This window comes from Dromiciops gliroides, chromosome 3, assembly GCF_019393635.1.
Source record: "Dromiciops gliroides isolate mDroGli1 chromosome 3, mDroGli1.pri, whole genome shotgun sequence".
In the NCBI taxonomy this organism is placed as follows: Eukaryota; Metazoa; Chordata; class Mammalia; order Microbiotheria; family Microbiotheriidae; genus Dromiciops; species Dromiciops gliroides.
This window is the reverse complement of record NC_057863.1, coordinates 197,033,771-197,048,384: the sequence shown is the minus strand read 5'-3', so window position 1 is coordinate 197,048,384 and position 14,614 is coordinate 197,033,771. Positions and strand designations below refer to the sequence as shown.

The window sequence follows — 14,614 nt, the reverse complement described above, 5'->3', positions numbered from 1 at the left end:
AGAATCCCTGGTTGTCCCTGATTAGTTCAAGACACCCCTGCTATGTTGCAGGCACTGAGACAGGAGAGAAAAATATGCAACAATGTACAAACCATTTGTATACAGTACAAAGGAGAGGTAGTCTAAGAGAGAAGGTACTATATGATTAAGGAGGACCATGAGAAGCTTCTTACAAAAAGTGGGACTCCAGGTGAGACCTGAAGAAAGTCAGAGAAGCTAGGAGAGAAAGATGAGGTTGGAGAATGCCCATTGGACTAGTAACATAAACTGAAAATTCTTAGAGTTGGGAGATGGAGTGTCATAAAAAAAAAAGCTGCATGAAGGCAAATGTCACCTCAACAGAGTATGTAGAGAACAGTAAGGTGTAAGAAGATTGGAAAAGTAGGAAGGGGCCAAGCTACAAAAGGGTTTAAAAGCAAAGGATTTACATTTTATCTTGGAGGAAATAAGGAGCCACAGGAGTTTATTGAATGGGGGTGGAGGCTTGAAGGTGGGCATAATAGGGTCAATCTGCATTTTAGGAAACTCAGTTTGATAGCTGACTGAAGGATAGATTGGAGTGGGTAGAGATTTGAGGCAGGGAAAGTACCAATAGGTTATTAAAATGGCCCAGGTATGAAGTGATGAAGACCTATATTAGAGTGGTCAAAGGAAAAAAGGCAACATATATGATAAATATTAAGAAGGTGGAAAAAACAAGACCTGACCACTGACTGAATGTGGGTAGGGCATTGAGAAAGAGAATGAAAAGTAGAGAATGACAGCTAGAATTTGAGGCTGAGTAACTGGGAAGATGGCAGTACCCTTGATAGTAATAGGGAAATTAGGGAACGGTTAGGGGTTTTGAGGTAAAAATAATGAGTTTTGTTTTGGGATGTGTTTAGTTTCAGATGTTGACTTTTAACTCCTTCTTAACGTGGGGCACTGCTTCCAGGACACACTGCCCCCAGCTTCAGGGGGTCCCATGTGGTAGGATTTAAGGAGAGCCATGTTCTACACTCTCCTGGCCTCTCTGGTTTCAGATGTTTATGAGACATCCAAGACAAGATGTCTAAAAGGCAATTGGAAATGTGAGACTAGAGGTCTAGAGAGAGGACTGGATTCGTAAGCAGATCAGAAAGTCATCTGCATAGAAATGATCATTGAAACCATAGGAATTGATGAGATCACCAAATGAAATATTGTAGAGATAGTCTCTAGTACTATAGCAGCCAGTAAACAAACAAGGCCCCTTAGTAACTTCCAAATCACAAGGCTCAAGTGATTACCTCTTCCTGCTATGCATGAAATTATTCCTGATTCCTGGAACTTTCAAGGTAATAGTTGTTAACTCACCCTATAAGAGTAATAATAATCGAGATTCTTTTAACTTCAATTAGTATAAACTACTGTATGGCATATAGGACTGTGCAGAACAATAAATAACTTACATATTTTCATAATTTTTGAAAGATTAGGTACACAAACTAAAAATCTATGAATTTTCCTTGTAGGATTGATAAAACAATGTAGTGGGCATAACAAAATTTCCTTGGATTTGTATTGTATGTCACTTTTTCCTTTCCATGAATAGGGAAAATAAGGGAGTCCCTCTGCATTCCCTGTTCATGTATGTCTGCCAAGCAATTAACATCTCTTAACATTTTCAGGCAGCTGCCTAATGAAATGCTTGTTTCTCCAGAATGAAATTTTGCATATAAAATTTTTACTTACCCCTCTGAAACCCAGGAAGGTACTTTTGGTCCAAAAGAAATCCTGACAGTGCCAAAGAAACCATTCACATACTGAAGCTTCTTCCACTACTTTACATTTAGCAGACACACTTAAAATTATCCACATGTGTGTAAAACAATACACACATATATATGTATATATATGTATATGTATATAGTATGCATATTGTATACACATCCTATTGAATCCTCTAAGGATTCAATTCAACAAATATTTCATTGTATTCTCTGAATTCTCCTGTATGTTTCCATCGATTAGAATGTTACATCCTTGAAAGCAGAGACTGCCTCGCTTTCCTATTAATATTCTTAGCACTAGTGCCAAGTAAATAAGTGCCAGGCTAGAGTCATGAAGACCTCTCTTCCTGAGTTCAAATCTGGCCTTAGAGTGACCCTAGGCAAATCACCTAATCCTGTTTGCCTCAATTTCCTTATATGTAAAATGAGCTAGAGAAGGAAATGGTGAACTAGTATCTCTGCCAAGAAGAACCCAAAATGGATTACAAAGTCAGACATGACTGAAAACGACTGGCTGAACAACAAACATCAAGTGATTAATACATTCCCTTTCATTCAACTACTCATTCATTCTGTGTGCTCTGTAAGATTTCACACTCAGCTTCCTCATCTGTAAAATGGGGCCAATAGTAACTTTAGTATTTACCTCACAAGATTTTTGTAAGGAAATTAAGTAATGTATAGCAAACATTTAGTAAATCTTAAAGCACTATATAATGCTAATTCTTTTATAACATTACTATTTGAGATATGACTGCTGCCCTCACGGATCTTATAACCTAATAAAAGGATTTGATATGTATACAAGTAACTATCATACCAAATAACATATGGTGTTTGTATGAGTTATAAGTAAAATCTTTGCAAATTTGTGAAATAGCATAGTCAATAAGCATTTATTAAGCACTTACTATGCACCAAGCAACAGGCTAAGCACTAAAGATAGAAATCAAAGAAAAAAATGCCCCCCATCTTTAAGAAGCTAACATTCTAACGGTGAGACATCATATAAAATGACATTATATACATGAACTAAATGTAGTGTAAATAGGAGGTAATCTCAAAGAGGAAGGTACTAACAATAGGAATGATCAAGAAAGGCTTCTTTCAAAAGACAGAATTTAAGTTAAATCTTGAGGGAATCCAGGAAGTAAGGAGGTAGAGTAAGGGAGAGCATTTCAGGCATGGAGTATCCTTGAACCATAGAGTGTAAGAAGACCTGAAATGTAGGAAGGGGCCAGGTTATGAAGAGCTTTAAAAGTTAAACAGGATTTTATATTTGAACCTGGAGGTAAAAAGGAGCCACTGAAAGTTATTGAAGGAGTGAGGAGGGTAGAAATATGAAAAAGTCAGATTTGTCATTAGGGGAGATGACTTTGATAGCTGAGTGGAAAATGGATTAGAATAGTGAGAGACTTCAGTTAGCAAACTAATCAGAAAGTTGTTGTAAAAGTCCAGGTGTGAGGTTATGCTATGATGATAGCAATGTCAGGGGAGAAGAAAGTAGTAAGAGAGATGTTGATATGGTAGAAATATTAGGATGTGGCAAATGATTGGATTGAGAGAGAGAAGTGAAGGAAGCCACTAAGGTTGTAAATATAGGGGGAAAGGGACACATAGGTAGGTTTCTAAAAATGAGAAGGATTTCAATAAGGAGAGAAAGAAAGATTTCAGAGAGTAGCTGGGAGATACGAAAGTACAGGATGTGTACATGAGATACCAAATCTAACTTGATTGGTACATAAAGTGTGTGTGTGTGTGGGGGATATTATGAGATAAATGAAATTTTTAAAATTTTACCTATTTTTAATTAAAGTTTTATTTGGGGGGGGATGAGGCAATTGGGGTTAAGTGACTTACCCAGGGTGACACCACTAGTAAGTATTAAGTGTCTGAGGCTGAATTTGAACTCAGGTCCTCCTGAATCCAGGGCTGGTGCTCTATCTACTGTACCACCTAGCTGCCCCTAAAGATTTATTTTTTAATTTAAAAATACATTTTCTCTCCCTCCCACATCCTACCTTTTGGGGAAAAAAGAAAAAAAAAGAAATTCCTTGTAATAAATATGCATAGTTAAGCAAATCAAAATACTCTATTGGTCAAAATATGACTCATTTTGCATCCTAAATTCAAGCAGTCTGCTTCCTCCTCAATGCCCCTGTATTCGCGAATGGTCATTGCTTTGATCATAGTTTTTATAGCTTTCAAAGATATTCATCTTTAATGTGTTATTGGTTTTGTAGAAGTTGTTCCTCTGACTCTACTAATTTCATTCTTTATCAGTTAACAATTCTCCAAAATTGTTCTTTTTTGTAATATGGATGTTGTTACATAAATCATTCTGGTTCTGTTTACTTTTCTCTGCATCCATTGATACTACTGTCACTGTCACCTATTCCAACCTTGGCTTTTTACTTCCAACTTGTTGAATTGTGTCTCTTATGTAGTTACTTCAATGCAAAACATTATGACTTCTCAATTCCAGTTTTTCTTCTGTAACTCTTGTTGTCCTCAAGGGCAATCAGAATTCTTAGAAGTAAGAAACTATGCTGTTTGAGCTTTTTTAGAATCTCTTCTCCTTCCTCTTATAGAACCAGTAGAGTAAGTATTTAATTGTATTTAACTGGGCAGCTAGGTGGCAACATGGATAGAGCACTGGCCCTGGATTCAGGAGGACTTGAGTTCAAATTTAGCCTCAGACACTAGACACTAACTTTCTGTGTGACCCTGGGCAAGTCACTTAACCCCAATTGCCTCACCAAAAAATAAAAAAAATGTTGCTAAAATGTTGCTAATTGTATTTAACCAGTATATTACCTTGTCCTATAGGTCTGAAAGAACAAGATGGACAGATTTCTTCATTTTCTCATGCCTAGAGACAGATCTTTTCTGCATGTATAAGGTTTTGAATAAAACCCAGTTTTCAAGAATAAAGTCTAATTCCTTTGTCTCAATCAATCTACAAGCATTTATTAAGCACCTATTTGTGTCAGGCAATGTAATAATAGACACTGGGGTATGTAAAGTCCCCAAAAAAGAAAAGCCACCGTGCTTCCAGTCTATCTGGGGAAATAATTTGCACATTTATAAACATATAGAAAATTTAAAATAAATACAAAAAGAATTAGTAAGGTTGGGGGCTTAACTATAAGGATGCCTCCAAATATGTCACCTTATTCACAATATATGGTTTTGCCAACTTTCCTAACCCAGACTGCACATAGAATTAAGTCCAAAACTTTGGATTTAGTTTCTTTGTATTAGATGCAGATGTACTCACAAATTCTAGAAAAATGTAACAAAGGTAAAATTTTCTTAGAGGTTAGAGGAGGGAGTCAGTCATTCATATAGTAATTGTCAAGATGTATTAAAGTTGGAGGGAGAGTGCTTTGACAACTGATAACAGTTATCATCTGAGCTCAGAACCCAAAGTAATCTGATCTTTTGAGGTTAAAAAGACAGAACTCTTCCTCATGTCAGTAGAAGAAGCAATATGACGTTCTTCTGATCAAAGCAAAGAGAACTGTCACAGATTGTGCCACCATGAGTCAGTGCAAGCAACAGGGCAAAGAGAGTATTTACAGCTTCCCTACCTGACTGAAGATAGTCATCATGTCATAAACTTTGTTCCAAATAAGAAACCAGAATTTTTCATTCTAACTTTGAACACAGATTTTGTAGCTATGATGCCCCCCACAAAGAATAAAGCTATCTCATCAGAAAACAAGACCCTGTAAAAGGAGCTAATCATAAAAAAGATCAAGGTTGGATTTGAAACCAACATTGATATTCTTGTTAGTTCTGATACTAGATCTAGATGGGTTGGAATTTAGTAACATAAGATGAACAGAAACCCCAAGGTATGAGATAAGCAACTACAGCCTGATGATGAACAAGTTGCCAAGACTTGAGAATTTATATTTATATTGTAATAAATATATGTGTGTATATATACATATATACATACATATGTACATATATATATACACACACACACACACACACACATATCACAGGATAATAATCTAGAGAATAAGGTAGAGTATAAACAGCTATAGCCATAATGCTACATGGCATGATAGATAGAGTACCAGGCCTAGAGTCAGGAAAACCTGAGTTTAAATATAGCCTCATACACTTATAAACTGTGCGATCTTGGGAAAACCACTTAACCCTGTTTGCCTCTGTTTTCTCATTTGTAGTAGAAAAAAAAAATTAGTGGAGAAGTAAATAGAAAACCATTCCAGTATGTCCAGTATGTTTGTCAAGAAAACCCCAAATGGGGTCATGGAGTGAGATACAATTGAAACAACTGAACAACAATAACAATAGATAGCTATTTATGATATATACGTGTGTGTGTGTCTGTGTGTGTGTTTACATGTTTTTTCTCTTTCTTTCTCTTTAACTCTTTCTCTGTGTATGTCTCTGTCTCTATCTCTCTGTCTCTCTTCATATATATACACATATATACATATACATACTTATATAAATATATACATACACATATATCCTTACTATATATATTATATTGCATATATTAGAAACTCTGTATATGGTAGTCTACATACAGTATAGGATAGTATAGATTAAAGCTTCTTAAACTGTGAGTTGCAAACCCATATGAGGTATGAATGTGGGGGTCACAAAAAAATTGGCAACAGTAAAAGGTTATGTATGCTATTTTTTGTACCTATATACCTGAGCATGAGTAAAAGTTTTTCTGGTGAAAAGGGGTTGCAAGTGGAAAAAGTTTAAGAAACCCTGGTATATAAGTGTATGTATGTATATACACACATATATACATACATATATGTGTGTGTACCTATGGATCAGCTATCTATAATACAAGTATATGGTACATGTATGTGAGTACATAAGTAAATATAGATATATAGTATAGATTGCCTGTGTAATACCTATCTACATTATATTTTGTTCCCTAGATTATTTGCATGTAGTTAAATTTTATTAATCATTATTTATATTTATATTATGCACACACATATACATATATATGATGATGTGTACATACCCAATTGACTTCCTTTTGTCACTTTCAGAAGAACTGAAAGCTTTAGAAGCATACAACATTTTTGTCTCAGGACTTTTGTTAACTAAATACAAAACCTGACACAATTGCTCGAAATGTCTCAGATGGATGTTTACTTGGACAAACTAAAACATTTAAGTTTTAACTGCATTCGTCTATATTCAAGGAGTTTTCTAAAGATATTATAGTCTACTCATGAAGGAGAGGGGAGTGACATATGTGTAGGTCATTGTAGCTTTTCCAAAGTTCTATAAATCAAAGTTATAGGTTTTTAAAAAAATTATTATTATTCCCTAAGTAGCAGGAATACTAAATTACACTAAGAATAAGACCTATAATGACTCCAAGTATTCTAGGCATAGTCTAGACTTCTATGTAGGTTATAAGAGAGAGATGTATATTGATTAGTATCTGAAATGTAATTTTTTAGATTTTCCTTCTTGTTAATATCAGATAAGGCTTTGTTTTCTTGGACTTGACCTAATTTAAAGAAAAATCCTAAATGTAATCTCATATCATGCAGTTCAGATGTTTGTCTTTGCCATCTACTACCTCCAGACAATTCTCTTTCCTTTATAAAAGTATTTAATTTCTGGTTTATCTCAACCCAAGTCCAGATCTCCTACTTAATATAGACACTTCAATATAGAACTTCAGACACCTTGGCCGCCTAGTTCACCACCCTCCTGAAATTTCATGACCTTTTGCTTCACTCCATCTCAATTAACTGTACTCTTTACTTCATCATTACCCATAAATCTGCTACCTTCATCACTTGGGACTCTCAAATTCTCTCATCACAACTTTCTATCACTTCTCATGCTTTAGTCCTAAACCTGTTCTTCTGGCCTTATTCCTAAGCCTTTTCCAGCCTCACACTTTAACTTATAGTTGATCAGTTTAACTATATATTAACCTTTATCCTTGAATTTTTTGTTCCTTTATTCTACCATCAACCATCCCTTTCTAAAACCTAGTCAGAGTTATCCCTATCATACATATTATTTCCTATTACTCCTGTATTGATCAACATTATTAGAGAAAGTCACACAACCATGCCACCTGGTTTCACTGCAAATGTATGTTTTCTAATCTCAACAGGGCCCTCACTGCTAAATAGTAATCCTTTAATTCTTTCCAAATTGACTCCCTGACTACAGTCCCACTGCAGCTATTCTAAGTCATTGCTTCCCTTCTCAGGACCCCACTCCCACTCCTCATCACTCACTCCCCACTTTATCTCAGCAAAAACTTTCCTTTTTAATTTGCTGAGAAAATGAAAGCCATTTCCTATGAGTTCCCTCAAAAACTGTCTACCTTATCATTCATTTTTTCCCCTCTGTAACAGAGATGGCCCTCAGACAAAACTAATTTTTCTACTTGAGTTCATACCCTTGCCTCTTTATTTCCTGTTTCTCATCTTTAATCTCTTCTCATACATTGACTTCTTAGCTATCTATAAATATTTCCAGGTTTACTCCAATGTTTTTTTTTTAAATCACTTAATCTTGCCAGTCTCTCAAACTATTCTATATGTTCTCATTTTCACAGTTAAACTCCTTGAAAGGTCATTTCCACATGTTACTTCCATTTCCACATCTCCGGTTTCTCAATACTTTGTAATCTTACTTTTTATCCCAACACTCAACTGAAACCACTCTGTCCAGTGATGTCAAGTGTAAAATCCAATGGCCTTCTCTCAGTTCTCATTTTACTTTATCTCTCTACAACTTTTGACACTGTTGGCCATATTCTCTATCTGGATATTCTATGCTTCTTTAGATTCTGAGTTGGTACTTTGATTTGTTTCTCCTCTCATGTGTCTAAGAACCCTACTTCACTCTCCTTTGCTAGATTGTTATCCACTTTCTATCCATTAAACATGGGTATTACCTAATATCTTTGTCCTGGGCTTTTTCTCTTATGGTGATCTCTTTAGGTCCCATCAATTCAAGGATCACCTCTATGAAGATCACACATATATACACATGTATATATGTATGTATCCAACCCTAAAATCTCCCCTGAAATCCAGCCCCACATTACCAGTTACCTGCTAATCATCTCAATCAGTGTAGTTTACTAGCATCTCATACTAAGAATACCCAAATAGGAAAAAATTACATTTCCTCTTGTGTAATTTAAAATTCTAAATGTGGGTTCTAATCTGTTCCCCCACTTTTGGGGGAAACTGACTAAAATCACTGATAACACGAGTTTAGATTTTTAAGGGTTTATTGAAAGATAGAAAGAGAAAGATTGAGAACAGAATTCCTACAGCCTGGCAATCCTATCTTTCCTCAGTTTCCCTGTGAAGTCTTCCCTGGAGTCTCTCTCTCCTCCACCATGGTGAAGTCAGGAACCAAAAAAGACAGAGCTCTCTTCACAGGCTCTCCTTCCTCCTTCCTGTCCTGTCCCAAAAATGGGAGGTTCTTCAAACTGGTTGGTTGACTGGACCAGAAGTTCAAAGTTTTTTTAGATTCTGAGAACCATGCTTTTTTAAATACTCTCAAGTAACAGCCAGATGTGCTTAGAATCTAGTCAACTGGTAATCCAGTCAAATAAGACAGGAATCCACTCAGCTGGGCTCCTGAGTATCTGCCAAATCTCATCTATCACATTCCATTATCTTGAAACTCTAAAATCCATCTTCTTCCAAACTTCCTTATCTCCATTTGGTGTACCACTATCCTTCCAGTCACTCAGATTCAGAGGCTGAGTTATCTTTATATTTTTCCTCTCCTTTACTCCTTGTATTCAATTTGTTGCCAAGTCTCATTAATTCTGCTTCTGCAATATCTTTCACATTTTTCTTTTCCCTCAGATATTGTTATAGTTCAGGCCCTTCGTAGGTCTTCCCAAGCCTATTGCACCAGTTACCTAATTGGTTTCTCAGTTTCTAATTGTTGCTATTTCTTACTCATCTTCCACCTACCTGACAAAAATGATATTCCCAAGACACAGCTCTGACCATTTTACTCACTTACTCCCAACATACTCTTGAATAATATGTAAAATCCTCAAACTGCCATTTAGATCCATTTGTAACTGGTCTCATGCCTACTTTACTTTGCCAACATTTCACATTACCCCATTTCATGCCCTCCATGATCTAGCAAAATTGGGCTGTTTTATCTCCAACATCAATGTGTTTTCTTCTATATTTGGACCTTTACATATGCTATGCCTCTACTTGGAATGTAGGTTGAAGACCCTTCTAGGTTCTTCAAAGCCCCACTCTAGATCCATCCTCTGCATGAAACATTTGCTGATGTCCCCAGTTATTAATGCTATTCCCATCTTAAAATTACTTTGTAATTATTTTTAATGGACAGGTAAATGGGCATTTTTGTTTCTGTATCCGCGGAACCTAGCACAGTGCTTTGCAGGTGATAAACTATTTCCTTAATTAAAATGAATAACTAAGGCTGGGTCTATATGATGCCAAAAAACAAGTGGATTTTTTCATTTATTTATACAAAGACTAATGCAGCCAAATGATCAGCCAAAAAGGTTCTTTAACTGAATTCATCAGTAAATGTTATAAAAATGCTCTTTCTAATATTCCTGCACAGGCACAAACTAAAATGTAAATAATAGGAAGCAAATAAAATAGATAGACAGATAGATATAATTATCTAACAGGCATGTAATATGATTAACAGTAATTCATTTTAAACACTATTGCATTGGAAGGAGGCAATGGGGTTCCAAAGGCATCAATACAAGCTCAAGTGCAATACTTAGAAAGATATAATCAATAAGTGTAGTTTATTGAAAATAACAGTGGACTAGGATTTGGGAGACCATTTATAGTCTGGGATATGCCAATTGACTAGCTATGCAACTTTGGAATCATCATTTTGCTTCTAGGGGCCTGAGATTCCTCATCTATAAAATGATGAAGTTGGACTAGATAATCTCCAAGGCCCCTTTTGGCTTAGAAATGCTATGTTTTCACTACAAGAAGTAAAGTGAAGGCAAGCTATGATTAGAAGGGAATTAAATGTAGAGGGAGATCAAGGAGAACACAGGTTTCAACAGTGCCATTCACAGCAGTTCACAGTGACATATGGTAGGTAGAAGTTAAATTACTACCCTGGAGAAAGGCATTGCCAATGTGAATCTCCCAGAAAAAGAAGGAGGAAAATCACTTACATTGGCTATTTAATACTAAAGGTGACTTCTCAAAGAAAATAATAGTGCTATGCACCCTATGAACACACTGCAAACATTGATGATAGGATGTGACAGGAGCATCCCATTGACTGTGTCTATACACAGACAAATAAGACTGATCACAGCCCTACAAATATAATCTATGTGGGTTTACTCTGTCAGTTGTCATAAGCAATGTCAGCTATTGCAGGATTCTCACTGTGTGGTAATCCTATCATATGGGATCTATATGGATCTATGGACTAGTAGAAGCCAACCATAGAACTGATATTTTGTCAGTTGGCATGAATGTTATTAACTAAGCCTTAGTAATGTTATCACATCCAAAGGACTGATAATAGTCCACATATGTTACCAATTAATTTACTCATCAGTCATCAAAGGAAAGTTAAAGGGTGGTGGTGTTTACCTTTTTAAAAATTCTATTCTCTTTTATTTTCAGTCCCAAATTTTATCCCTTCTCTTCCCTTCCCCCAATCTTTGAGAAGGCAAGAAAAATAAAAGCCATTACAAATATGTATAGACATACAAAACAATGCACAAAAAAGAAAGAAAAAGTGTATATATATATATGTGTGTGTATAAGTATATATATGTATGTATGTGTATATATATATACATATATATATATATTTCAATCTACACTCTGAGTCCATCAGTTTTCTTTCTGAGGGTAGAGAGCATGTTCCAACATAAGTCCTTTGGAATTATGAATTATGGTTGGTCTTTGTGTTGAATTAGACTTAACAAGTCTTTCAGAGTTCATTTTCTTGGCAATATTGTTGCTGCTATGTATAAAAGTGTGTATACATATAGATGTAGATGTAGATATAGATATAGATGTAGATGTTGATGTTGATATATGTACATATATACACATATGTGTGTATTTGTTATTTTCCTGGTTCTCACATCATTTTGCATCAATTCATACAAAACTACAGTATTTTTCTGAAAGCATGCTCTTCATTTCTCATAACACAATAATATTCCATATTCAATCATGTTGTTTGCAATATTATATATATATGTCTGTATTTATATTTATATATGTACATATGTACAAATGTTTTTGTATTTTTTTTCCTGGTTCTCACTTCTCTTTGCATTAGTTCATACAAATCTATAGGGTTTTTTTCTGAAAGTATGTTCTTCATTTCTTAAACCTCAATAATATTAAAATTCTTTCAAATACCACAAAGGGTGTTTTTTTTTCAGGGATCAGTGCTACTGGAGAAGGTGATAAATAGCTCAAGTACAATATATAGCACAAGTTTTCAGTTCTTTTCCTCCCAGGCCACCCAGAATATTGATGTGCATTGCACATAGTAAGTGCATTTTAATGTTAAAGTATTCCCAAACTTTGTCAAAAAGCCAAGGTGCCACAAATAAATGTTTCTTTTGTTCTTTCATACATGCATCCAGGGCCCCTTAAAGAGAGTTTTTCCATTATACTGTCATCTCACAGGTAAGAATGGCCCAAGAGCCAAATTCACCAAGTAGCATGTCATTCTTACTTTACACCTCAGGAAATTTCAAACAAGTAACATCTGAGGTCAAATTCATGCAACTGATAGAAATGAGACTTGAATGTAAGTTTCCTATCTCCTTGATTACAGTGATGATTTTGCTACATTGTTTCAGGGCAGATTTTTATTCAAAATGAACTTCTGTATTATGCATGTATCTAAGTTATTTGATATTTCTAGTTATATTTTTGGAATTGTAGAACAATTACTTTCAAAGAAAATTCTTATAGCTTTTACTTAAATGAATACTTAGATTTAGAAAGTCACTTTTTTAATATTTTATTTCCAATGAAGTAAAACAACAGTCTAACTTGAGTTTCACCAAATATTTGCATTTTATGAAAAAATAATAGGTAGAACAAACTACTTTCATTCAGTTTAAAAAAATCTAAATGTGTGACTGAAATGACCTTTGTTTTCCTTTTTTAAATAAGGCATTAAATGCAGAATAGAGCCTATGTTTATAGTTGACCATCAAACCATAAAAGTTGTTTTTAAAACTGTGAGCAATTATATCTTCTCCTACTGTCTCAATAATGTAAGAGTTCAAAGGAGGGAAAAGCACTACAGAAGAGTATCCCATTAAGTCTATATGCTTCCAGATTTAAGGGGATATCAATTCCTATTAGACATACCAAATAACCTAGTAATCATTTCCAGTCACATAACCTCTGCCGGACAGAAGCAACATTGTCTTTTTATTTGACTTAAAAGGATTCAAAGTATAAAATTTATGAGGCTCTGCCACTACAATCTAACTAAGCTGTTATGTTTATCAGAAAAAAATACTTTCACTGAGCATCGAGAATTCCATGGGAAACTTCCCACAGCCATCATCCAATTCCAGAAGTTCATACCTTTACTTTTATATAACTAGAACATTTTTGTAGCTGAGGTCTCTGCCTTGAGCCTGACAGAAACTAACCTTCAAATTTTATTTATATCACCTCAAACCCAAGCTCCATATTCTAATTCAACTCCCTCTTATACGTCATACCTAGTCCCAATTTCTCAGTTTCTCATTTGAAGGCCTCCATCTGTTTCTCCAGTTTCATCTGTCTGTATTTCCCCAAACAACTCCTTCACTCTAATCAAAGCAATCATTTTGAGATTTTACATACCATTTGCCTATTCATCCCTCTGGATATTTGCCTTCTCCACTCAGAATGCCCTTCCCCTCAAATTTTTAACCCATGATCTTCTTCAATTTCAAGATAAAAACTCACTTTCTCCAGGCCACCTTCCCCATTCATTTTACACTCATTGATATATTTTTCCATAATTGTTCATGCCTTATTCTATGTAGGTGTTTGGCCAGCCTATTATATTATAAAACAAATTATTATATTTCCTGATTGTCTAAAAAACACTTCATGTGGTTAGAGTTCAATAAAAGTAGTTTACTGACAGCAGAACTATTTGATTGACAAGAATGCATCCTTTTATATGAATGTATTAAGCACATCAGCAATCCAGCAATCTCAATTTGAAAATCTGTACTAATGTATATATAAGAAGTTACATACCTCATGCCTTAGAGTGAAGAACTACTCCCATTTTTAAAAGTTAAAATACGACATAAAAATAGCATATGACAAGGCTGTCCATCTGGAATTAGTGTACTGTGTATTACAAGTGAGAAGACACTAAATCCTGAAGGGGACTCAAAATTGGATAGACCAGTGAAGTGTTTTGCCAACAGGAAAGGCAGCTGATTGCTTTTCTCATGCTGTGCCATGTTGCCAAGGATAGGAATACAGCTGTTGTGTGAGATTTATACTCATTTCACTTAACTATAAAATGCAACGTGCATCATTCTTCTTTAATTACTCAGATTAGCTAGGTAGGTGTAGGTGAAGGACTGAGGTCTGGACATATAGAAAACGAGTTACTGTGATATGTAAAAGGAAAATATTCTTGCGATTAATAGGGAGGAAAAGTGTTTATGTTTTTTTAAAAAATAGAGCTTGTCACTGCAACAATATAATTAGCATTTTAAAATCTCTTCGTTTAGCCAGGACTTGGAATGTTGAATTACTGAGAAAATGAAATCTATACCATTCTGTTTTTTAAACTCCCAATCAGATAACAATTTGACTTCC

General features: G+C 35.0%; 1 long non-coding RNA gene across 1 annotated transcript in view; it reads right to left on the bottom strand.

The window, feature by feature from the left end:
- LOC122750764 overlaps positions 1-14,125 on the bottom strand; it is a 65,519-nt gene extending 51,394 nt beyond the window's left edge. The window contains exon 1 of the long non-coding RNA XR_006355753.1: positions 14,039-14,125. This is a non-coding gene — a long non-coding RNA (uncharacterized LOC122750764). The remainder of the gene's footprint in view (positions 1-14,038) is intronic.
- Between the last annotated feature and the right edge of the window lie 489 nt (positions 14,126-14,614).